Consider the following 26,588-nt stretch of genomic DNA (forward strand, 5'->3'; position numbering starts at 1 on the left):
TCCCTTTTGAATACCAAAAAACGACAATGAAGAAATTATATTTTAGCGCTTTCTTCCACTTTATTCATACATATATTTAAAGAATTAATAGTGCATTATACACACAGATACAATGTCAATAATATTCTTCATATAAATAATTGTTTATTTTTGTAAGAGTAACAAGAAATGAATTCATATCATAGTGCACTATTAATTCTTTAAATATAAAAATGTAAGAACTTTAAATTATATATTTTTTAAATATGATTATTAGCATGTATACGATAAGTGTAACATCAACATGACATCATATCCTGTATAAAACGGGAACATGGGAGAGTTCCCGTTTTCTGAGGAAGTCCATGGTATGAATAAAGTGGAAGAAAGCCTAAAATATAATTTCTTCATTGTCGCTTTTTGGTATTCAAAGGGAGACATGTCTGACATATACCCCAGCCATATACCGTCACTCACACTACACTTAAGTAACTGTCATGGGTGTGTGTGCCACAGATGACCTTGGTCACAGAACACAACAGTGGATGGCCATGTCACATACATACATATGTGACCTACGATCTGAGTAGCAGCGGCACAACCTGTCAATGGAAACAAATGTATTCATGTAGTATGCAGGCTTCACACCTATGTACTGATTGAGGGGACATGTACACATATATATTTGCCACGCAGATACCTGATGTCTGTAATGCACTTACTGTTGTCATCATACTATGTCATACCATAGTAAAAGCAAAACCCACCCCATGTTGGCCAACAGTGACACACACACAATCAGCATTTGCAGGATTCAAACCCCTACCTAACGATGTTATGATACTAAACAGTGACGCATTAACATGGTGCGCTATTTGCTTTACTGGTTGTTTTACCTTCTCCTGCTGTATTTGTAGGATGGTGACATCACCAGACTTTCCAAAGAGGAATATACCTCCTTTACTGGGTTTTCCCAGTCTCCAAAAAGGAACACCTCTCAAATGAAACTGCACACATACACACCCCCCCTCCCACACATACACTTTGCAGGATTTAAACCCCTACCTAACTATGTTATGATACTGGAAAGAGATGCATTGACACGGCACGCTATTTGCTTTACTTGCTGGTTTCCCTTCTCCTGCTGTATTTCTAGGATGGTGACATCATCAATCTTTCCAAAGAGGAATGTACATCTTCTAGTGTGTCTTCCCAGTCTCCAAAAAGGGGACTCCTTTCAAAGACAATTGCTCACAAACACACAACCCCCACACAATAAGCGTTTGCAGGATTTAAGCACCTACCCACCTATGTTATGATACTAGAGAGAGATGCATTAGCATGGCACGCTATTTGTTTTACTGTTTGGCTTCCCTTCTCCTGCTGTATTTCTAGGATGGTGACATCATCAGTCTTTCCAAAGAGGAATGTACATCTTCTAGTGTGTTTTCCCAGTCTCCAAAAAGGGCACTCCTTTTAAAGACAATTGCACACATACACCCCCCACACAGTTAGCGTTTGCAGGATTTAAACTCCTACCTAGTTATGTTATGATACTAGAAAGAGACGCATTAGCACGGCACGCGATTTGTTTTACTGGCTGGTTTCCTTTCTCCTGCTGTATTTCTAGGATGGTGACATCATCAGTCTTTCCAAAGAGGAATGTACATCTTCTAGTGTGTTTTCCCAGTCTCCAAAAAGGGTACTCCTTTCAAAGACAAGTGCACAAATACACCCCCCACACAGTTAGTGTTTGCAGGATTCAAACCCCTACCTTCCTATGTTATGATATTATAGAGAGACGCATTCGCATGGCACGCTATTTGTTTGACTGGCTGGTTTCCCTTCTCCTGCTGTATTTGTAGGATGGTGACATCATCAGACTTTCCAAAGAGGAATGTACCTCTTTTAGTGTGTTTTCACAGTCTCCAAAAAGGACACTATTTTCAAAGACAATTGCACACCTACACCCTACTGATCCTTTGTGATCAGGCTACAGAGTATGTCATGATAATATCCTGGCATGTCCTGGGGTCGGTTTTGTGTGTACTCTTCAGTCCAGCTGGTGGATATTGTGATATTGACACAATGTCACATCTGCCTCATGTACACAGACAACTCTCTCCTCCTCCCGACAAACTCAGATATATGTGTGAGATGCACCTATATAGACATACAGGGAGCTGAAGTCTCTCTACCCATGACTGGCACAGTGTATCAGGTGGTGAAGGTAACCACACACACCACATATCAGTCTCACATATCCTCTAGCAACAGCACTCAAACCACATTAGCACATATTGACATACTCGGATGCTGTAAATGTACTCTACCTAAGCAGCAGAGGCCTCCAAAGCAGACACACACACACCTGCTACCCTACTACAATACCCACATATCACTAAGTTCACAATGTCAGTGTGCCACACAGTCACTGCCCTTCAGGCTAAACAACACACCTAATACACTTGTAATAGGTGACACTTATGTTCAGACACACTGAAGTACCACTCACCAGCCCTGACAAGGGAATAGTCACTTTGGGCTGTCTGTTGGGTGCCAGGGTCTGCTGCACAACACAGGCAGTCAGGTCACTCCAAAGTAAGTACAAGACTGGCACCATCATTGTCCATGCTGGTGTGTGTCACCTCAGACGTTACTCCCTGGACCACATGACATGATACATGGAGGTACACTCTGATCATGTAGCCCAGGCCAGTATGACCCTGACCTTGTCTAGCATCTTACACCCACCAATTATGATGTCACAGTATACGGACACACATATCACATTTAACAGTTACCTAACAAATTTGTTTCATTCATAGGGGATAGATACAGTGTCTGTCAGCATATGGTGACATGCTCAACATGCCATGTAGCTTCACTATGGACAGCTTGCACCTGTCACCCTTGGACTTTGGTATGCTGGTTAAGGCTCTTGCTACCACCAGAGTACCTTTTTTACGCAGGGCTCAGAAGACAAACCCACCTCCATAGACATTACAGGTTAAATGAAACTAAGGGTAATGCTGCTCAACAACAGTTGTGTTAACCTCATATTGTGGCCACTCAGGACTCTCCTCAGTATGGAGGAGAGCAATATCTGTGCATTAACAGACACCTGGTTCAGGCTCGCTTATGCACACCAGCACTACCAGGTTATGTTCCATACCATGCTGTCTGACAACAAGACTTGGAACAGACAACACAACTAGGGGGAGTATCCATATACATCACAGATACACACACCTCCAGGTTAGTAGCACTGCACAAAGCATCACAGACCATACATAGACAACTACCATTGTGCAATACTGCCTTTCAGTTTGTTGCCTGCTACAGAACACACTCCCAAACTCAGGAACCACACTCGGCTTTTGTGGGAACTATGGAGAATATGCAGGTCTCCACAGACACCATTATATTGTGCGACTTCATATACACACATATTGACTGGGGATACTACTCAAGCCCCGACAACCTCACCCAACAGTCACTACAATTTGTGGATTCATATGCTTTGGCACAACCAGTCAGCACAGCCACAAGGGGGAAACATGTTGGACCTGCTCATCACCAACATGGGGACTCTATGTTCCACACCAGTGATATACCCCTCATTGGTAAGGTCAGAACATACATGTATCTCACAGGACATACATATACCCTCCACACACCCATCCTGGGTAATCTTGGTGAACTTCTCATGAGCCAACATCTCACTTCACCGAAGCAAGTTGGTATCCTTCAGAGATCCTGAGACAGTGGCATATACAGCTCACATTGCTGCATCCTTTACATACACATTCTATGGACACCTAGTGGACTGCATGGATTATGCTCTCCCAAATAACAACAAGACCCACTACTACAATGGCAGGGGATCTGTCTGGTAGACCCCAGCCATTAATAAGCTGTACAACATCAAGAGGGCACTACTACATGATAGAGCACAATCCCAGACAGGGAAGGCATCTGTGATCTGTACTAGCAGACAGCTACAATCACTCATTGACTTTTCTAAGGGCCGCTTCTACCAGACAATTGCACCTGACAAGTAGGACCATCACACGGCCTTCTTCAGTTATGTCAGGAACCTGGGTGGACACTCACTATTATGCTGTGAGTTAATGCATACTGACTAAACCTACCCAGAACCCACTGGCATTGCCTACATCCTGGCAAACAGGTTCAGTGCAGATGTCTCCCACCCATCCCCCCTAAGGAGCAACTATCCATCCCAACAGAGTATAACCTCCCTAACATCACACAGTAACAGGTGAATGCTGCCCTCCCCATAGCGTACATCACAGTATCAATGTGACCAGATGGTGTCCCAGTCTGCATCATACACGAGCATCATGACAAACGCAACCCTCACATTACATCACTGTTCAATATCGGAGTTACCACAGGATATGTACCCAAGGAATAGCGTACTGCGACAGTGGTCCTGCTCCACAGAGTTGGTGCCACAATGGACCACAGACAATATTGCCCTATAAGCCTATGTGGCCTGTTCTGCAAAGCTATGGAGCATATTGTCATAGGACTCCTACACACAGACATTGGGAACCTATAGACACTGTGTCCTACTCATTTCAGCATTGTTGTGGGCAGATCTTGCCTCTTGAACCTGTAGGTATTCTTTAAATGGCTAACAGGTCCATCGACATAGGGACGGCTATCCACGCAGCCTACCTGAACCTTGCAAAACCATTCAACACAATAACCCACTGGGCCATTATGCATAGGCTCACCAGCATCAATGTGGACACATATCTCACACAATGGATTGATACCTAGATCAGGGATAGCATCCACAAGGTGAGAATTGCAGGTGCCATGTCTGACTATACACCAGTTACACATGGCATCACACACAGCTTGGTCCTGGGATCTCTCTTGTTCAGTATATATTTGTCTAACGTACAGGCTATCACAGGGGGAATATGGCTGATCATGTTTGCACTTGACTGCAAACTGGGTGCCATTATCAACTCTCCAGCTGCCACATGCATACTCAATCAGGGTCTCACAAAGATGGATGACTGGTGCCTGAGCCATGGCCTCCAGCTAAATGTCATTAGTTGCATAGTCATCCCCTTTGGGAGTAACAACATGCCCACACATTACCACATAGGTAGTACTCCATTACATATGGTAGGAGTTGTTAGGGGTTTGGGGACATCACTTGTTCGTATTGCCGCCTTTAACATTCACATTGCCAAAGTGGTTGGACACACCTGCTATGTGTGCCACCTTATCCCATATGGTTTCACATCTAGATCGAGTGAGGTCATTGTGCCCCTATACTCATCACATCCATGCTTGGTTACAATGCCACATTTGGGGTGTACCTTACCTGACACCTGCAGCAACTGTACTGGCCACAGACGGTCCTCACCAAGCAGATCTAGGGACTCACACAGATGCCCTGTATAGTTCAGATGCAGTAACTCCAGCTCTACTCAGTCGCTTACCACCTACTCAGATATGATGTGTGCCTGTTATTTACAGCTATACCCAAACCAGTATTACTGGACATTCTCCACCTCAGGATATTCAACTCCCTTGGAGCTACACACTGCAGGGACGTATACCTCAGCACAGATGTTAATAGGACATTGTGGAGGGACAGATTCTTATCCCAGAGGCTCCACTCACTACAGAATGTAATCCCAGTTTCACATAGGCAGAGCCACCCACTGATCACCTACTGGAGACATCTTGACAACTGTATGGGTGATTGTATATTTACCCCTGGGATATCCTCTGTGTCCCTGCTAGACAGAGGCACACTAGCATAAACGTACATGCGCTATCATGTGTGGCCTACTATTCACACACACAGTGCAGTAATGTGACAGGGTTGTGAATGCCAAACACACTCTGGCTAGGTTTGTACATGCCCTAGAGCAGATAGCCTAGTATCAACCTCTGAACCTATGCTTATGTTCATGATGCACAATGTTTATTGCTGATACTGTTTGCAGGTCTTTATCATCTTTGCTTTACCAGTTTCCATGAAGAACTTCAGTATCTGCAGAACATATTTGATTATGTCAGGGTTCCACTATATTATAGATGTGTCTGTTGTCATATAACTGTGTGCACAGGGCAGATTGCTGTATAGTGACAGGTTCCTGGGTTAACACATGCAACTGCCAGATATGCGTGGCCGACTGCTGTACTCAGACATAGCCTAAGTGTGAGCATGCCCAGTTCTGATATTACATGTTTTGTTGCCTGACATTTGTCTCATTTATTCAAGTGGGTGAGCATGCCCAGTGTGAACCTTCAGTATGTTGCTATCTGAGGTCCACTACATTTGTTGATGTGTGCGAACATGACCAATATTAACATTTATACTGTGTGTGTTGGAAGTCAGGTTCTGCTCTCACTGCAGGACTCACCTTTGTGTCATAACTCAACAAGGATTATGCCGTGCCTGCAGTGTTTCTACGGAATACTTCACATAGACTTATCAACATTCCATCATACAAGTGGGCCATCGCAATACTGTCATGGTTTAGTGATTCCATACTTTGGCTATAGTGCACAGTATCATGGGTTCGAGGCCCATCGCTGCTTTATATTTTCATACTGAGCAGACCAGACTGTTTAAGGGCCTGTTAAGCAAATATGAGCATGTTGGCTTTTGTTCAGCTATGCCCTACTTAGACCAGGCTTGTCAGACATTGCTCAATATTCACCAACATTGCCCAATATTACTGAACATAGACCACAGTTGTGCTAGTTGGTGTGTGCAATTTTGTTTGCATATACTACATGGTGGTAATTGCTGTTTAGCACTGCTTTATATTGCTTAACACATGGCATTCATGCCTTAGGTGGTGCTGCAGGGCTGCCTATGTTGGATGCACATACTACACTCCCTGCACATGTTTGGAGGCAGGTAGTGTCAACTGAGGCATCCCTTTTACTTTATGTGCAAGTCGGAGAGGGGTATAATTTCCAGAGTTCCTACTGAGCCAGTGTATGTACTATGCATTGCCTCTTTGCCAAGGCCAAAGCATACTGGGCATGCCTCCTTCTGCCTACTGGGGCAGGCTCAGGTTGTTCCTCCTCCGAGTCACGCTCTGCCTGTGATGGCCTTGGCAATGGTGGTGGGCTGTTTGGCCCAGGCCTATGCTGGTCCTGCTGCAGCTGTTTTCGCAGGATCATATTATGTAGCATAGCACATACCATGACAATTTGGGTACATGTAGTTGGTGAGTACTGCAAGGCTCCACCAGATGTGTCCAGGCACCGGAACCATGACTTGAGCAGTCCAAACACATGCTCTATTACATTACGTGTTTGTGCGTGTGCCTCATTATGGCATTCCTGTTCAGGTGTGTGTGCGTTTCTGATGGGTGTCATCAGCCATGGCTCCAGTGTATAGCCAGCATCCCCCACTAGGTGACCATGTGCGATGTCCCCATTGGCAAATGTCTGGTACAGTTGCATCAGATGCCAGATATGGGAATCATGGTAGCTTCCAGGGCAGCCTGCACACACATTCAGTATTATGCCCTGAGCATCACCCACGACCTGGCAGTTGATGGAGGGAAGCCCTTAAGGTTGAAGTAGACTCTACCCCACGCCGGCTGGTGCTTTGATGCGTATGTGCATGCAGTCTATTGCACCCACTACCTTAGGGTATTCCGCTATTTGCTAGAAGAGACGCATGTTCCTGGCCAATACCTCACGGGAATTGGGGAAATATACATGATCACCAGCATGTGCTGACATGGCATCCAGGAACTGGTGTAGTACCCTGGATGCTGATGCCTGTGATATCCCCATCATATCACCAGTTGGTCTCTGGAAGGTACCTGTTGCTAATATTCTTAGGCCAGCACATACCTTGGTTTCCACTTGGATGGGTTCCTCTGTTGGTTCTGTGTGTGAGGCATGGCCTGCACAGCTCAACAATTTGCTGCAGGAGGTCTCTGTCCACTCTATAGTGCTCCACTATCTCCAGCTCATGTAACCCCTGGTAGGTTACCCTGAGCCTGTACACTCTCCGCCTCCTCACTGTGGGTTGTCCAACAGCATTTCCATTGTCACCACCCTCAGCATGTTGCATATGTCGCCTTATAACAGCAATGGCAGCCCCTAACATTTCTTTGTCTCACTAAAGCTTTTTCAGTTTTCACTTCTATTAGCTTACTGCAGTGTCTGTTGTGAGAAACATAATGGACTGTTGTTGGCAGAGTTTTAAGTGCTAGGCTGGGCTGGGTTAGTGTACTGCCTGTGTAATTGCCTGATTCTGATTGTTTTCACCTGCTAGCTCTGCTAGTACTCCGTGGTAGCTTCCTACCATTTGTTGTGCTTCCTTTTCCCTTTCTGTTTCCTCGGGGAGCACAGCATTGGCACAAGCGCAAACACGCCACAGCAGCTAACATAAAGCACACATCCTGACATGGACTAAAAGTTGCTTATTTGGGTTAAAATGCGTGCACACCTGTAGTGAAAATGCGCTTACAACTCCTTACACAGCCTTATACATGCTTACATTCGGCTTAAACGATTTACTCATGCTTACATGCACACACTCTGTCTAACTTCATAATATATCGCCACAGACAAGCGCATGCATGCTCAGCATGAAACTTTGGTTTTATCCACGGTATACACCTTCCATTTTGGCTTTCCCTAGCCTACCTGTTGAAACACCTCTTCCATGATGTCTAACTGACAGCGACACATGCCACTCTGCTCCAATGAGCTTTGGTAGCTTCCAGGGCAGCCTGCACACACATTCAGTATTATGCCCTGAGCATCACCCACGACCTGGCAGTTGATGGAGGGGAAGCCCTTAAGGTTGAAGTAGACTCTACCCCGCTCGCCGGCTGGTGCTTTGATGCGTATGTGCATGCAGTCTATTGCACCCACTACCTTAGGGTATTCCGCTATTTGCTAGAAGAGACGCATGTTCCTGGCCAATACCTCACGGGAATTGGGGAAATATACATGATCACCAGCATGTGCTGACATGGCATCCAGGAACTGGTGTAGTACCCTGGATGCTGATGCCTGTGATATCCCCATCATATCACCAGTTGGTCTCTGGAAGGTACCTGTTGCTAATATTCTTAGGCCAGCACATACCTTGGTTTCCACTTGGATGGGTTCCCCTCTGTTGGTTCTGTGTGTGAGGCATGGCCTGCACAGCTCAACAATTTGCTGCAGGAGGTCTCTGTCCACTCTATAGTGCTCCACTATCTCCAGCTCATGTAACCCCTGGTAGGTTACCCTGAGCCTGTACACTCTTCTCCGTCTCCTCACTGTGGGTTGTCCAACAGCATTTCCATTGTCACCACCCTCAGCATGTTGCATATGTCGCCTTATAACAGCAATGGCAGCCCCTAACATTTCTTTGTCTCACTAAAGCTTTTTCAGTTTTCACTTCTATTAGCTTACTGCAGTGTCTGTTGTGAGAAACATAATGGACTGTTGTTGGCAGAGTTTTAAGTGCTAGGCTGGGCTGGGTTAGTGTACTGCCTGTGTAATTGCCTGATTCTGATTGTTTTCACCTGCTAGCTCTGCTAGTACTCCCTGGTAGCTTCCTACTATTTGTTGTGCTTCCTTTTCCCTTTCTGTTTCCTCGGGGGGGAGCACAGCGCACACAAGCGCAAACACGCTCACAGCAGCTAACATGTGCGCACACATGCTTACATGGACTAAAAGTTGCTTATTTGGGTTAAAATGCGTGCACACCAGTGAAAATGCGCTTACAACTCTTTACACAGCCTTATACATGCTTACTCCGGCTTAAACGCACGCACTCATGCTTACATGCACACACTCTGTCTAACTCGCGTTTACACGCGCGCACACGCGTGCATGCATGCTCAGCATGAAACTTTGGTTTTATCCACGGTATACACCTTCCATTTCTTGGCTTTCCCTAGCCTACCTGTTGAAACACCTCTTTCCATGATGTCTAACTGACAGCGGACACATGCCACTCTGCTCCAATGAGCTTCGCTTCTTTCGAACATACCCCCCTCGTGATGTCACCTATCTTCTGCTCTGTTACTCCCCATATCCTACTCCTACACTCCACTGACTGTGCTCATTTGCTATGTAAACTAGCGATTCACTATCCTAACACTCATTTACATAGGATTGCCTACTAATGCTTGGTTACATGTCTTAGACTGAGCTTCCCCCCTTAACAACCTCTACTCGGTGGCCATGTTGTCTTCAGCCTGCCATTCCCTTGCATTGTACATTAACAATTTCAATAAAATCCACATTTGTGGGTTATAATTTTTAGTATTCTGTGTTTTAGAGTGCAGCCCATTTGCGCGGTGCTGTGCTATGCTTAAACATCGGAAATCGGCGTAAAAAAATTATTTTTATTTTAATTTTGCATCAGGGAACATTTCCAATGGCCGTATATTTGGTCATTGGCATGCTTCCTGCACTGGATGCAACCTTTATTTGGAGCTGTCATGGCTCCGTTTTGCTATTTGCAGAACGGTACTCAGTTGTCAACTGAGTACATTTCTGCAAATAACACTGCTCTTACTCAGACAGGTTCGGGTTTCCTGAATCGCAAATCTACCTCATTTGCATGACTTTCGCCTGCAATTGAGGTGATTTGCATATCCCAGCCCTGTCCGTGTAAGAGCCGTTTTAGGAGCTCTCTTACACGCCCCTGCAGGCTGTTCCTGGATCGCTCGTCGGACATGATGGCTGCATGAAGTCTTACTCTACTCTTCGACTCCGTGTAAGCCATCGTGAATCCGGCCCTAAGTGAGTAAGCAGTTTTACTAAACCAGAGCAAATTCTACCAGGATTTTAAATGGATGACCAAAGAACTAAATTTAAAGTAGAAATAATGAATTCTAAGAAAACACTTGATCGGATGAACTAGTTGCAACACTACAAGTTGTGTGATGTAAAGACATATGTCTCAGAGAGAGAAGAAATACTAAAACAGCACCAATGTAATCGACAGGATTCAAATCTGTGCGGGGAAACCTCAATGGATTTCAAGTCCATTGGCTTAACCACTCGGCCACGATTACAACACCCACTGCCACCCTTCAGAGAAAACGGTTTTATAGCAGAAGCATTTAGTAGCTTTGCATGGAGAATAGCCTCAACATTGAATAATGTTACATGTTTCAGTCATGCGCCATACATGGGAGGTGTACATTATGATGATTAACACAAGAAGCTTTTCTTACTATTTCCTCACATGGAAATGGATCTGGCACTCATGGAAAACCATATTAATGAGCTGATAAAAGGAAATATAAACATATATAAACGCCATACATAAGATGATCAACCTATGAATGTCCTGGACTTTTGATACCTCGACAATGAGATATGCAGGAAAATCTGTCTGAGGAGCTTTCTTGCCTTTCTTTGCAATATGTCAGCAATTCCATCAGGTCATCTTGCTTCTCTACAAGACTGAAGCACTGAAGAGACTTACAACATACTTATAGCATCATCTGTTTTTTTCTGATCTTCCTGTGCCTGTGTAAGAGTGTGTATGCTTGGACAGAAGTCTCTGCATATGCTGTTATCATTATTCTGCTATCAGAAGTAATACATAAATAAATATTGCATGAACCGGCAGGAGTAGTACACTTCCCTTTCTTATGGGACAACAAATTTTTTTTTTTTTTTTTTGCTTCCTTAAAACTCAAAACTGAGCTGATTCCATGGTGTAATGGTTCGCACTCTGGACTTTGAAGCCAGTGATCTGAGTTCAAATCTTAGTGGAAGCTCCTGCTCTTTCAGTTTTGTCATTACATCTCTGGAAATGGTTTTATTCCAATCACTCCTGTCCAGCGTACATTGAAGAATGGATAACAGGAAATGAAAAAATGCTGAATCTTCCTGTAAACATTAACAAGTATTTAGGATAAGCTCACTAAAGGAGGAAGAAATATTTATGAGTTATCATGCTGAATATGGAAAACTGAGAAAGGAATCAGAATTGCAACGGGCATCGATTGATGCTGTAATGATCACCATGTTGTTTTTCTTCTAAGTAAAGACTTAATGGGTACTGAGGAGCATGTATATCTTATCTCAATGTCCCTAAGTACTCTGACTAACATTTGTGTTCCTGTCTTGAATTCTAGACTGTCAAAAGTGCATTTTGACTCTGACATCTCTGAAAGAGTTGGAAACTCAGCCAGGCAAGAAGTATGAAATATTGTCTCCTGCTCCCTTCTGCATTTGGATGGAAAATAATGCCACTGATTAATCACTCACTGCTTCAATACATTTTCTTTGCTGATTACTTGCATTTTTTTTAAATGATTACTGCATAGTATAAGACAAAGTACCATTTTCAGAAATGCACTATTATAACAGCCACAAATTAACAACACAAGAAAGCTGCAGCAAAACTGCAACATGTGGCAGGAATACCTCAATATATGGAAATTATTTAATGCTTACCTGTCATATATGCAAATTAATTTGACAAACAAAAGCAAAACACAAAACCATTTTAGGGTACAGCAAGTAAAATCTATCGGAGCAATGTGACTCTGCAGGTTCCGTGAGAGGAAGATGGCATGGGCTAAGGATATTTAGGAGATAGTACTAGGTCGGAAATAACAACTGCTAGCTGCAGTGTTAACTTACCTTGCAGAAGACTTCTAAGAAACCACTTGATTGGATAAACTAGCTCAACACTATTAGGTGTCTGATGTAATCATATATGTCTCAGAGTGAATGAAAGATGCTAAAAAAACACCATAATCAACAGGATTCGAACCTGTGCAGGGAAACCCCAATGGCTTTCAAGCCCATTGCCTTAACCACTCTGCTACAATTACCAACCCCACAAGCTACCTGCTAAGAAAGTAGACATATTTCCCTATGAGTAACTCTTATAGGCAATAGTACAGAGTTTTTCAGATCCTGGAAACTTCCGACTGCATGCACCATGTATTGCCACACAGTAAACCAAAGCAGTTAAACATACCTTGCTCCATGAAGAGAAAAACAAATAATTCACTCCTTGTGTTGAGTATTTGCCAGGATGAAATAAAATTTTCAGAACAGAGGAAGCACTTCCCACAAAAATCCAGATTCTAAGATACAGCTGTAAAAATAAGCAAATTACTACTGAAATGCAGAAAATATGTTCCAGGGCATATCATTCGGTCCACTTTCTGTTAGAGTAAGTATATCATAAATCCAGAACTTATACAACAATGCTTTGTATCAGAAGCATTTAGGGGGTTTACTTGGAGAATAGTCTCACCACTGAATGATGTTACGTGTTACAGTCAGGCACTGTAAATAGCAGTTATACATCATGAGAATCAGCACATGAATCTTTTCTTGCTATTTTCCCACATGTAAATGGATATAGGTACTCATGGGGAAACCATATTAATGAGCCGCAAAAAAGAAATGTGAATATATATAAACGCAGTACAAAAGGTGATCAGGCTATGACTGTTATGACCTGAAATACTTTTGATACCTTAACAATGAGATATGCAGGAGAATCTGTGTGAGGGGTTTTCTTGCTTTTCTTTAGTATACATCATCCATAATATTTGGTCAACTCGCTTCTCTACAAGACTAAAGCACTGAAGAGGCTTACAATTGCATAACAAACTACTTAAGTGACAGTAGCTTTATAGGATAGTCTGTTTCTTTTATAATCCTGTTGTGTCTGTGTGAGAATGTGTGTAATTGGACAGAAGAATCAGTGTAAACTCTTATCACAATTCTGTTGTCTGGAGGAAAAATAGTGCTTGAAATATCTGGAGTAGTACACTGCCATTTCTAAAGAGACAGCAAAGGGACTTTTTTTTTTTTTTTTTTTGTGCTTCTTTAGAAAGTTTCCAAAGATGGTTCTATGGTGGAATGGTTAGTACTCTGGATTCTGAATTCAGTGATCTGAGTTCAAATCTCAGTGGAATCCTTTGTGTTTTCAGTCTTGACATTTCCCTGGCATGTCAATGTTGCTTTTAACAGTTTTATTCCAGCATACATCAGCAATGTCCATTGAAGAATGGATGACGGCAAGTGAAGGAATGATGAATCCTCATGTAAAAATCAAAAAATTATTTAGGGTAAGCTCGGTAAAAGACAAAGAAAGATTTATAAGATATCATGCCAAAGATGGAAAACAGAGAAAGGAATCAGCATTGCAAAGGTCTTCGTTTGATGACATAATGATCACCATGTTGGCTTCCTTCTTAAAAAAAAAAGACTTTATGGACACTATGGAACAGATATATCTTATCCCAATGTCCCTCAATACCCTGATCAGAGTAGGAAGAGATCAGAATTAAATAGAACATCCTCAAACAAGGCAGTAATCTTCAAGCGGTGTCATTTTTTGCACAACATTGAAAATTATGTCTGATGTCATCATCTTAGTGGCACAGTAAAATCTCTGACAGAAGAAGAGAACAGAAAGAGAGTAAGCTAGTTTTTATAAACTGCAACAAATGCCCAGAAAATGTTAAATAGATGAACCAAGAACAAAAGACAAATGCTAAGAAACCACTTGATTAGATATACTAGCTCAACACTACAAGGTGTCTGATGTAAACATATATGTCTCAGAGAGCATGAAAGACTCTAAAAAAAAACACCACTGTAATAAACTGGATTCGAAACTGTGCAGAGAAATCCCAATGGATTTCTAGTCCATCGCCTTAACCACTCGGCCACGATTACTACACCCACAGCCAATCTGCTAAGAAAGTAGACATATTTCCCTATGAGTAACTCTTATAGGCAATAGTACAGAGTTTTTCAGATCCTGGAAACTTCCGACTGCATGCACCATGTATTGCCACACAGTAAACCAAAGCAGTTAAACATACCTTGCTCCATGAAGAGAAAAACAAATAATTCACTCCTTGTGTTGAGTATTTGCCAGGATGAAATAAAATTTTCAGAACAGAGGAAGCACTTCCCACAAAAATCCAGATTCTAAGATACAGCTGTAAAAATAAGCAAATTACTACTGAAATGCAGAAAATATGTTCCAGGGCATATCATTCTGTTAGAGTAAGGGCAGGATTCACGAAGGCTTGTACGGAGTGTAAGAGACGTGTAACACTCCATGCAAGCCTCGCGATCCAGGAACAGTCCTAAACTCCGTGTAAGAGACCAGCTAAAACGTCTCTTACACGGACTGGGCGTGGACATGCTAAATACCTCACTTGCAGCCAAAAGGTATGCAAATGAGGTATATTAGCGATCCACGAAGCAGAAACCAGCCCGTGTAAGAGACATTTTAGCTGCAGAAATGTACTCAGTTGACAACTGAGTACGTTTCTGCAAAATTCACAATGGAGCCATGTCAGCTCCAAATAAAGGGTGCATATGTGTCAGGCAGCATGCCAATGGCCAAATATGTGGCCATTGGCAAGGTAACCCGATGCAAAAATAATAAAAATATAATTTATTTTTTCGGCGATCACCGATGTTTAAATGCAGCGCAGCCCCGCGCAAACGGGCTGCGCTGCATAAAACATAAAAATGAACATTATAAACCCACAAATGTGGGTTTTATGCAATACATGGAATGACAATGCAGGGACCAGCAGACCAAAAACAACATGGCCACTGTGTAGTGGTTGCTAAGGGGGGAAGCTGAGTGTAAGACACGTAACTAAGCATTAGTAGGCAATCTCATGTAAATGAGGGTTAGGATACTGAATCTCACAGTCACATAGCAAATGAGCACAGTCTGAGTAGTGTAAGAGATACATAAGGGGGAGGAATAGAGTAGGAGATAGGTGACATCACAGGGGGGAATGGTAGAAAGAAATGCAGTTCATTGGAGGTCAGTGTAACATGACAGATGACAGACACAGATCAGGGAAAGAGGAGTGCCACAAGATAAGTCTGGGAAAGTCAAGAAATGGAAGGTGTACACTGTTACTTACACTAAAGTTTCTTGCTGGACGTGCATGCGCACGTGTGCGCACCATGAAGCGCGAGTAGAGCAGTGTGCACGTGTGTAAGGCAGACTGAGCATGTGGGAGCATGCTGGTAGATGTTTAACATTGCTTGCGCTGGTGTGCGCGCGTGTAGGGCAGACTGAGCATGTGGGAGCCTGTTGGCAGACTTGTAAGACTGTTTGCACTGGTGTGGCGCGTTTTAACCCGAATAGGCAGATCCTGAACAGTGTAAGCATGTGTGCGCGCGTGTAAGCCACTGAGAGCGCATTTCTGCTGGTATGCACGCTGCTCCCCCCTGAGGAAACAGAAAGGAAAAAGGAAGCAACAGAATTAGTAGGAAGCTAGCAGGGAATACTGCTGGAGCTAGCAGGTGAAAACAATTAGAATCAGGCAATTACACAGGCAGAATAGTAGCCCAGCCCAGCACTTAAAACTCTGCAAACAGCAGTGCAGGATGTTTCTCTCAAGAGACACTGCAAGACAGGAGTAAGCTAATAGAAGTGAAAACTGAAAAAGCTTCACTCAGAGCAGAAATGTTAGGGGCTACCATAGCTGTCATAATGAGACATAGGCGACTTGCTGAGGGTGGTGACAATGCAGATGGTGCCAGACAACGCACAGTGAGGAGAAGGAGAAGAGTGTAGAGGCCCAGGGTTACCTACCACGGGTTACATGAGCTGGGGATAGTAGAGCGCTATAGAGTGGGCAGAGAGCTCCTGCAGCAAATAGTTGAGCTGTGCAGGCCACGCCTCACACACAGAACCAACAGAGGGGAACCCATCCCAGTGGAAACCAAGGTATGTGTTGGCCTAAGAATACTAGCAGCAGGTACCTTCCAAAGACCAACTGGTGATATGATGGGGATATCACAGGCATCAGCCTCCAGGGTACTGCACCAGTTCCTGGATGCCATGTCAGCACATGTCGGTGATCATGTATATTTCCCCAATGCCCGTGAGGTATTGGCCAGCAATATGCATCTCTTCCAGCAAATAGCGGAATACCCTGAGGTAGTGGGTGCAATGCAATAGACTGCACGCACATACGCATCAAAGCACCAGCCGGTGAGCGGGGTAGGGCCTACATTAACCACAAGGGCTTCCCATCCATCAACTGCCAGGTCATGTGTGATGCCCAGGGCATAATAATGAATGTGTGTGCTGGCTGCCCTGGGAGTTACCACAATTCCCACATCTGGCATTTGATGCAGCTGTACCAGACATTTGCCAATGGGGACATCCCACACGGACACCTAGTGGGGGATGCAGGTTATGCACTGGAGCCGTGGCTGATGACACCCATCAGAAATGCACACACACCTGAACAGGAACGCCATAATGATGCACATGCACAAACATGTAATGTAATAGAGCATGTGTTTGGGCTGCTGAAGTCACGGTTCCGGTGTCTCGACACATCTGGTGGAGCCTTGCAGTACACACCAACTACATGTACCCAAATTGTCATGGTATGTGCTAAGCTACATAATATGATCTTGCAAAAACAGCTGCAGCAGGACCAGCATAGGGCTGGGCCAAACAGCCCCCCACCACTGCCAAGGCCATCACAGGCAGAGCGTGACTCAGAGGAGGAACAACCTGAGCCTGCCCCAGTAGGCAGACGGAGGCGTGCCCAGTATGCTTTGGCCTTGGCAAAGAGGCAACACATAGCACATACACTGCCTCAGTAGGAACCCTGGAAATGATACCTCTCTGACTCGCACATATAGTAAAAGGGATGCCTAACTTGACACTACCTGTTTTCAAACATGTATAGGGAGTGCAGTATGTGTGTCCGACATAGGCAGCCATGCAGCACCACCTGAGGTATGATTGCCATGTGTTAAGCAACATAAAGCAGTGCTAAACAGCTTTTACCACTATTTAGTATATGCAAACAAAATTGCACACACTAACTAGCACAACTTTGGTCAATGTTGAGCAATATTGGGCAACATTCAGCAATGTTGGTTAACGTTGAGCAATGTTGGACAAGCTTGTTCAAAGTTGGACATAGCTGAAAAAAAGCCAACATGCTCATATTTGCTCTACTGGCCCTTAAGCAGTCTGGTCTGCTCAGTATGAAAATATAAAGCAGTGACAGGCCTCAAACCCAGGATACAGTGCATTACAGTCATAGAACGGAACCACTAAACCATGACAGTATTTTGCTGGTCAGCTTGTATGAAGAAATGTTGATAAGTCTATGTAAAGTATCACATGGAAACCCTGCAGGCACAGCATAATCCCTGTCGAGTTATGACACAAAGGTGAGCCCTGCAGTAAAAATAGAACCTGATTTTCAACACACATATAGTATAAATGTTAATATTGGTCATGTTCACACACATTAACAAATGTAGTGGACTTCAAACAGCAACATACTGAAAGGTCACACTGAGCATGCTCACACATTTAGGCCATGCCTGAGTACAGCAGTGGGCCACACATATCCGGCAGTTGCATGTGTTAACCCAGGAACCTCTCACTATTCACCAATCTGCCTTGTGCACACAGTTATATGACAACAGACACATATATAATATATTGGAACCCTGACATAATCAAATATGTTCTGCAGATACTTAGGTTGTTCATAGAAAGTGGGAAAGCAAGGAAGATAAAAAACCTGCAATCAGTATCATCAATAAACAATGTACATTCCAAACATTATCATAGGTTCATAGGTTGATACTAGGCTACCTGCCCTAGGGCATTTATAAGCCTAGCCAGAGTGTGTTTGGCTTTCGCAACCCTGTTAGATTAGTAGACTGTGCCTGTGAATAGTAGGTCACACAAGATAGCCCTTTTATGCTTAGTTTATTGTGCCTCTGTCTAGCAGGGACCCAGAAGAGATCCCAGGGGTAAACATACAATCACCCATCCACTCATCAAAATTTCTTCTGTAGAGGGTCAGTGAGGGGCTCTGTCTATGCGGGACTGGGATCTCATTCCAGAGTGAGGGGAGCCTCTGGGATATGAATCTGTCCCCCAAGCATGTCCTATTAATATCTGTGCTGAGGTTTAATTCCCTGGAGCGTGTAGCTCTAAGGGATTTGGATATCTTGAGGTGGAGCATGTCTATTAATTCTGGGTTGGACATGGTTTTAAACATCAGGCACAGATCGCATCCGAGTAGGCGGTAAGTGACTGAGTAAAGCTGGAGTTACTTTAGCCGAACTGCGCAGGGCATCTGTGTGAGTCACTAGATCCACTTGGTGAGGTACTTTTGTGCCATTACAGTTGCTGCAGGTGTCGAGTAAGGTGCATCCCAAATGGGGCATTGTATCCAATCATGGGCCTGATGAATATAGGGGCACAATGACCTCACTTGGTCTAGATGTGAAACCTTTTGGGATAAGGTGGGATACATAGAAGGTCTGTCTAACCACTTTGGCAACGTGATTGTCAAAGGCGAGATTACTATCTACTCGGGTCCCCAATTCCTTAATAACTTCTTCCGTACTTAATGGATTACCACCTATGTGGTAATGTGTGGGCACTTCGTTATTCCCAAAGGGGATGACTATGCATTTAATGGCATTTAGCTGTAGGCCATGGCTCTGGCACCAGTTATCCATCTCTGTGAGACCCTTTTGGAGGATGCTTGTGCCAGCTGGAGAGTCGATTATGGCACCCAGTTTGCAGTCATCTGCGAACTTGGTCAGCCATATTCCTCCTGTGTTAGCCTGTACGTCAGAGAAATATATACTGAACAAGAGAGGTCCCAGTACTGAGCCTTGTGGGACGCCACGTGTAACTGGTGTAGAGTCAGACATGGCACCTGCAATACTGACCATGTGGGTGCTATCCCTGATCCAGTTAGCAATCCATCTTGTGACATATGTGTTGATATCTAAGCTGGTGAGCTTATTTATGATGCCCGAGTGGGGTATTGTGTCGAAGGGTTTTGCGAGGTCCAGGTAGGCTGTGTGGACTACCTTCCCTACGTCTATGGACCTGGTAACTGTTTAAAGAAGTCGACCAGGTTCAAGAGGCAATATCTGCCCTCAACAAAGCCGAATTGGGTAGGATCCAGTGTCTGTAGGTTCCCGATGTCTTTGTGTATGAGCTCTATGATGATACGCTCCATACCTTTGCAGACCAGGCTAGTTAGGCTTATAGGGCGATAGTGTCCGGGGTCCGTTGTGGCACCACCTTTGTGGAGCGGGACCACTGTTGCTGTACACCATTCCTTGGGTACATATCCTGTAGTAAGTCTAATATTGAACAGTGACTTAATGTGAGGGTTATGTTCTTCATGAAGCTTATGTAAGATGCAGGCCGGGACACCGTCCGGTCCCATTGATGCTGTGTTGTCTGTGACTGTGTGGCACACTGACTTTGTGAACTATGTGATATGTGGGTATTGTTGTGGGGTAGCAGTTGTTTGGGTGTCTGCTTTGGAGGTCTCTGCTGCTTAGGCAGATTTTATTTAGAGCCTCCAAGTATGTTTTTGTGTGGTAATGTATTTTGTTTGCTGTCGCTATAGGTCTATGTGAGACTGGATTTGTGGTGCGTGTGGTCACCTTCACCACCTGATAGACTGTGCCAGTCATGGGTCGAGAGAGCTCAGCCTCTTGTTTGTCTGTATAGTTGCATCTCTCACATATATCTGAGTTTGTTGGGAGGAGGAGAGGGTTGTCTGTGTACATAAGGCAGTTGTAACATTGCCTCAAAAGTCCCATATTCACCAGCTGGACTGCAGACTACACACAAAACCGACCTTTGGACATGCCAGGATATTATGATGAAATACTCTGTTGACTGATCAAAAAGGATCAGTAGGGTGTTGTGTGTAAAAGAGTATAACAGGGGTTTAGTGCTCAGGTTTGTTGGTGTTTTGGAAAGATTATCTGCGAAAGAGTCCAGACAGAACCATGACACTTCCTTCAGCTATGTCATAAATAGCAATGTACACTCATATATGTCCTGAGTCAGTGCCAACTGTACCTGACTGACAATGCCGACATCCTGTCATACATACATACCCACCTCCCACTGACAAAAGGCCCTATCATCATACCAGGAGATATCACATGTAGAATGGGTAAACAGCTCCTTCCAAAGCCAAAAACATGGCATCACTTGGATTACATTGTTTCCCTATATGTGTCATAAGTGAACTGCAGAACAAACAGACCCTGCACCTAAACAGTCTGTTGAGCCTTACCCTCTCTACAGGATCTGAAACTGTTGAATGGGTTACAGCAACATATGGCACACCCCACAAGTGTTGGTGCACAACAGACCATGGGGACTATAGTCCTATAAGCTTATGAAGTCTGATCTGCAAGGCCATGGAGTTCATCATGACTGTAGTCATAAACAGAGCTATTGGAAGCCGACAAACACACAACCCTACCAACTTTGATATGTTCATGGGCAGATCATGTTTCCCAAACCTGCCAGACTGTTTGCAATGCAGCCACCCAGGACATACATCACTGAAAGGAGCTACACACGTCCCACAAAGACTTTGAATAGCCCTTTATCGACATCCCAGACACATGTTGTATCCACAAAATCAACAATCTGTGCATAAATATGTATTGTCATATGAAGGAATGTCAATTTGTCCACAGATAGATCACACAAGCTAAGAATTGTGGAGTCTTGTTCAAGCTATTAACACCTGCTGTCCCACATGGTTCATTCCTGGGATTGCATAAAACAAAGTGCGCACACATTACCATGTCCAGTCTGATGATGTCAGCATCCTACAAATATAGCAGGAGAAAAGAAACCACCCAGTAAAGCATATAATGCTTTGTGTTAATATGTATCTCTCTCAAGTATCATAAAATAGTTAGATAGGGGTTCAAATCCTGTAATTGCTGAGAGTGTGTGATTTCCTTTGAGAGGAGTGCCCTTTTTGGAGACTGGGAAAACACATTAAAAGAGGTAAATTCCTCTTTGGCAAGTCTGATGATGTCAGTATCCCACAAATACAGCAGTGGAAATGAAACAACCCCGTAAAGTATATAGCATGTTGCGTTAATACATATCTCTTTAAATCATAACATAGGTAGGGGTTGAGTCTTGCAATTGCTGTGAGGGGAGTATGTGTGTGATTTCCTTTGAGAGGAGTTCCCTTTTTGGAGACTAGGAAAACACATTAAAAGAAGTAAATTTCTCTTTGGCAAGTCTGATGATGACAGTATCCCACAAATACAGCAGTGGAAATAAATGCTCCCAGTCAAGCATATAGCATGTTGTGTTAATGCATACTTCTGCAGAATCATAGCCTAGTTAGGTAGGGGTTTGATTCCTGCAATTGTGTTTGTGTGGTGGGGTGTATGTATGTGATTTCCTTTGAGAGGTGCTCCCTTTTTGGAGACTACATTAAAAGAGGTAAATTTATCTTTGGCAAGTCTGATGATGACAGTATCCCACAAATACAGCAGTGGAAATGAAAACTCCCAGTAAAGCGTGTCATGTTAATGTGTACTTCTGTAGAATCATAACATAGTTAGGTAGGGGTATGAATCCTGCAATTGCAGAGTGTGTGTGTGTGGGGGGGGTGCATGTGTGTGATTTCCTTTGAGAGGAGTTCCCTTTTTGGAGACTAGGAAAACACATTAAAAGAGGTAAATTCCTCTTTGGCAAGTCTGATTATGACAGTATCCCACAAATACAGCAGTGGAAATGAAAATTCCCACTAAAGCATATAGCATGTCGTGTTAATGTGTATTTTTTTAGTATCATAACATAGTTAGGTAGGGGTTTGAATCCTGCAATTGCTGCATGTGTGTGTGACACTGTTGGTCAATGTGTTGTGGGTTTTGCTTTTACTACTGTATGACATATCAGTAAAACAACAGTATGTGCATTGCACACTTCAGGTATCTGTGTGGCAAATACATATATGTACATGTGACCTCAATTGGTATCTGTGTGGCAAATACATATATGTACATGTGACCTCAATTAGTTCATAGGTGTGAAGCCTGCTTTCTACACAAATACATCTGTTACCATTGACAGTTTGTGCTGCTGCTTCTCAGACCTTAGGTCACATATGTATGTATGTGACAAGGCCAGCCACTGTAGTGATCTGTGGCCTAGGTCATCTGTGTCACACACACCCATGACAGTTTCTATAGAATAGTGTGAGTGAGGGTTCATGCCTGGGGTATATCTCAGACATGTTCAAACACAACACAGTCTGTCAATAATGGGCATTCATTATAGGTGTACAGCAACTTCGTGGATATGCATACAGTCCCCTTATTGCTTATGTGATACACTGAGGGACATCAGAATACCTTTGGAAATGTGAATACCAAAGGACAGATGACATAACATGTGGCTGTATGTACACATCGGTGCCCCTGCTACATGTTGTGGGCTACTACCAATGTGGCACTGTCAGGATACTATGTATAGTAAATGTGGATGACTATGCTATAGTTGGCTTATAGCTTTACAGCATGGGTTGGTCAACAGGTATCTGTCTGTATGATACCCTTGTGGAGGATAAGTTTCTCATCCGGAGAATGCATTGTAGGCCACTGTATGCATTACCAGATGTGGACGGACATATCCCTAGTGTGTTTGCTTGTACCTAGGATGGCTACATGCCAAACAGGAGTGGTCCCAGGAATGGGTGGCGGTCAATACCACTGGTTACTGGTATAGTATAGTAAAGGAAGGATTCAAATGCTACTGTATCCTACATCTGTGTCAGTTGTCAAGACATCATCTAATGATTGGTTAAAGTCAGGCTGTTGAGGTTATGTATACTACCAGAATGCAAACCAATGACAGATATTAACAGTATCACTCACAGCATAGTGTCAAACCATGTCATAAGCACATGTGTACCCAAGTTGTAACATAAGTGTAGTAAAATGCATACTGGCCACCAATAGGAAATATGAAGGGTTAACTCTGTGTAATACAGGGCATGTCACCCTTCCCATGTGTCCACTATGCACGTACATGCAGAGAGTGCACCTCCACCATGTTCACAAATGTACACATGCAAATCTGTACTGCACACATCACACACGTACCGTCCACTCACCAACACATGCTGCCAGTACCACACACATCAGCCAAGTGGCACATGGGTGGACAATGCATTTTTGGAATTAACACTGGTGTAAAAAATACTACATTGATAATCATAGCTTTAATGCATCATGCCTGCTCAGATATACCTACAAGGATATCATTACACTTTACTGTTGACAACATGCTAACATTGCTACACTGCTATTAGGTCACCCTGTCCATCAGCACCATGTTAGCCTGTTCCTGCATCAATGTCACAGATGACAGGAGGTGGCAGAGTTTCATCACATGCACAGTGTGTGTTGGTGGTTTGCCAGAGCCCAACAATGACCCATCCAATTGACATGTGTGTGTGTGTGTGTGTGTGTGTGTGTGTGTGTGTGTGTGTGTGTGTGTGTGTGTGTGTGTGAGGGACAACAGTACAGCATGGGTCAATGTTGATGTAATGTGTGTGTGCATGTGTTAGCCCTAGGTGTGTGGTTTTTGTGTGTGTGTCTGCATACACACAGTTCCACCATGTGGCTGCCAAATACGGGAGGTTGTGGGACAGCCACAGACTGTACCTGCCAGGCTGTACAGATCACTGTCTCCAGCCATGGACACAGTACCTGTGCCTGGCAGGGGTGCCACGGACAGTATCGGGTTCTAAGCCAGACTGGGTACTATCGTCAGAGGCAGAGGGATGTCGACTGGACCCATGTCCCTGCTGGGACTGGCCAGAGCCATGTGCACGTAATCATCTAGGACGGTCTATTGACAGCCCAGCCCCAACATTGCTGGGGCTGGTACTGCCACTACGGGAGCGGCTAGGACTTGTGTGTCATCCGCGATGACTGCCAGCTGATGATGTTGCTGGCATACGTCCACGTCAACATCTCAGCCATCCTGCACTGTCCTAGCACACAGATATTACATTGCGGAGGACATCTAGTGTCTCCCCCCAACGTCTATCAATGACCTCGGTGTAATTACGGATAGCACCAGCCAGGTCACAGATACTGTCATTGATAGCGGTGTTATGAGCTTTCTGTGCCCTTAGTCCCTGCCTGGTGTACAGTTCCATATGTGCCTATGCCTGCATGACAGCCCGGAACATACCTGAGTTTGTGAGACCTGTGGGGGTACGTCTGCCAGGGGCATTACAACCAGCAGTGCTCCCACGAGAACCCCTGGACATATGCCTATGTGGTACCATTCCAGGTGTCTGGGTATGGCTGCTGTGTGGGGTTGTATGTACCATAGATACCACACTATCCTGGTCAATGCCTACTGTATGCTGTTCCTCAGCTAAGGCCATTGGTGTTGAGGGATGTATTGGCAGTATGAATGTGCGCATAGATGGGGTGGAAAGCTGTGTACTGTCGATTGGCAGACCAATGACAGACCCTGTCAAACCTGCCTCTGCCACAACACATGTATCATCATGTCCACTATTAGTGGCAGTGACTTCAGGTTCCCTGTTGCACTCATCCAACAAAACCTCAGCACCTGTGAGAGGAAGACAGGAAACACACTTTACAATCTGTAGAGGATGTTAGCACACATGAACACATGCACACATGCACACATGCACACATGCACACATGAACACATGCACACATGAACACATGAACACATGCACACATGCACACATGCACACATGAACACATGCACATGCACACATGCACACATGCACACAAATACACTACTCAGTCAAGTTGACACACACACACACACACACACACACACACACACACACACACACACACACACACACCAACAGCAATCCAGAACATACTCATTAGTGGTTGATGGTGGAGTACAGTATCACAAGCCAAAGAGTCCTATCACACATGTCAGCATGCAAGATGTGTGCTGCCCAACAGCATGCAGTGCAAGTGTAGGGAGTCTTTGTTGATAACGGTATACATGTCTTTGATGCATGTGTGTTGTTCAATGATTGGCCTCACCCTGGAACACAATGTGTACATGGACACAACATTGCTGTGCAAGTATAAAATGATTTCCAATGTCCTGTGCACCATCACTCATAGGTATACACACAATGGCCGAATGCACACAACTGTCAGGTGTATAGCAATGAATGCTATGTGTAGTACTGTAGTTACTGTAACTGGATGTAGTGTAGTACCATGAGCCATCATCAGGCAGCATCATGTGGTCACTCAAGGCCACTAATGTATGCCACACTGGCAACTATCTTGCTGCACCTGACCTGCACCACTTTGGCTACATTAACCATTTCACAGCCAGTTGTTACATGGGTATGTAAGGTGTTCAATAGCGAGCATTGCCTAACATGATTGTGTTGTGCGTTGAAGCGTGTCGCGCCACCCCATGATAGGCCTCTACCCCTCAGGTATAGTATGTGTGCTGTGTTGATGACATTTGGGATACTGGAGTCTGACCTTACAGCAGGTGTCTACTAATGCCATGTGTATCATATTAACACTTACTGCATATGACAAAGTGGTGTATGTTGTGTGCATGTGTATTGACTCTGCCTATACAATGTCCACTACAGTGTGCCACAATTGGTTGGGATGCTCTGTGTATTGCATGTGTTTGAGGCAGCTACTCATGTTACTGGGATGTGCATAGTCCCACAGAGAGCATGCAGACATGCGTTATGTGTAGGTGTTTTACATGTGTATATTGC

At 44.1% G+C, this 26,588-nt stretch overlaps 1 non-coding gene across 1 annotated transcript; it reads right to left on the reverse strand.

Annotated features, from left to right (window-relative positions):
* Positions 1 to 10,948: 10,948 nt before the first annotated feature.
* On the reverse strand, positions 10,949 to 11,030 carry TRNAS-UGA. Its single transcript has one exon. It is a non-coding gene; the product is annotated as a tRNA-Ser (tRNA).
* Positions 11,031 to 26,588: the final 15,558 nt, after the last annotated feature.

This window comes from Protopterus annectens, chromosome 2.part2 (assembly GCF_019279795.1).
Source record: "Protopterus annectens isolate FY-2018-M chromosome 2.part2, PAN1.0, whole genome shotgun sequence".
In the NCBI taxonomy this organism is placed as follows: domain Eukaryota; kingdom Metazoa; phylum Chordata; order Ceratodontiformes; family Protopteridae; genus Protopterus; species Protopterus annectens.